Genomic DNA, 628 nt, shown 5'->3' with positions numbered 1-628 from the left:
TCAACAAGAGTGCCCTTTTCCCTGTTCCTGCTCATATGAAAGAGAAGAAAACAAGAAAAGAAAGAGGAATCCTCTATGTCACAGTATAGAGATTCCTTTATGTTAGTAGAAGAAGAAAGGGGTAGAAGAATGAAGAAGAATTCGGATTTTTAGATGAAGAGAGGTGAATAGAAATGTTAGTAATTAAATAATTAAATAGAATAAAAGAAGAGAAGAGAAATTTTCGAAAATAATTTTGAAAAAGGGGTTAGTATTTTTCAAAAATTAAAGATGAATTAAAATTGAAATTAAAACTTGAAACAATTAGTTAATTAAAAAGAATTTTTGAAAAAGAGAGAGGTATTTTCGAAAATAGAAGAGGGAAAAGTAGTTAGGTGGTTTTGAAAATGATAAGAAACAAACAAAAAGTTAGTTAGTTGATTGAAAAAGATATTAAAATCAAATTTGAAAAACATAAGAAGATAAGAGGTTAGATAAGATATTTTGAAATCAAATTTTGAAAAAGATAAAATTTTTGAAAAAGATAAGATAAAAGATAAAATAAAAGTTTTAAGAAAAAGATATTTTGAAAAATATTTAATTTTTAAAAAGACTTAACTAACAAGAAACTACAAGATAAGATTCTAGA

The sequence above is a fragment of the Arachis duranensis genome, chromosome 10 (assembly GCF_000817695.3).
Source record: "Arachis duranensis cultivar V14167 chromosome 10, aradu.V14167.gnm2.J7QH, whole genome shotgun sequence".
In the NCBI taxonomy this organism is placed as follows: domain Eukaryota; kingdom Viridiplantae; phylum Streptophyta; class Magnoliopsida; order Fabales; family Fabaceae; genus Arachis; species Arachis duranensis.
This window is presented reverse-complemented; position numbering follows the sequence as displayed.